At 64.7% G+C, this 357-nt stretch overlaps 1 protein-coding gene across 1 annotated transcript in view; it reads left to right on the forward strand.

Moving 5' to 3' along the window:
• PPP1R9B (protein phosphatase 1, regulatory subunit 9B) overlaps window positions 1–357 on the forward strand; it is a gene marked incomplete at both ends in the record, with an annotated part of 16566 nt that overhangs the window by 13817 nt on the left and 2392 nt on the right. The gene's annotated exons all lie outside the window — the stretch shown is intronic.

Raw genomic sequence — 357 nt, forward strand, 5'->3', positions numbered from 1 at the left:
CCTGTCCCCCCAAAATGTCCCCACCCAGCCCCTCCCAGCCCCCCAGCTCATCCACAGGCTCCATAACATTTCCCCCAATCTGGCCACCTCTAGGAGCTCTGCATGTCCCAGCAAGGATGTCCCCTGGCTGAGTGTCCCCGCTGTCCCCTGGATGTCCCCAGGCTGTGTCACCTGGCTGTCCCCTGGCTGAGCCTCCCCAGTGTCCCCAGGCTGTGTCACCTGGATGTCCCCAGGCTGTGTCACCTGGCTGTCTCTTGGCTGAGCCTCCCCAGTGTCCCCAGGCTGTGTCACCTGGCTGTCCCCTGGCTGAGCCTACCCAGTGTCCCCTGGCTGTGTCACCTGGATGTCCCCAGGCTG

The sequence above is a fragment of the Chaetura pelagica genome, unplaced genomic scaffold (genome assembly GCF_000747805.2).
Source record: "Chaetura pelagica isolate M959 unplaced genomic scaffold, ChaPel_1.0 scaffold2336, whole genome shotgun sequence".
Classification (NCBI taxonomy): domain Eukaryota; kingdom Metazoa; phylum Chordata; class Aves; order Apodiformes; family Apodidae; genus Chaetura; species Chaetura pelagica.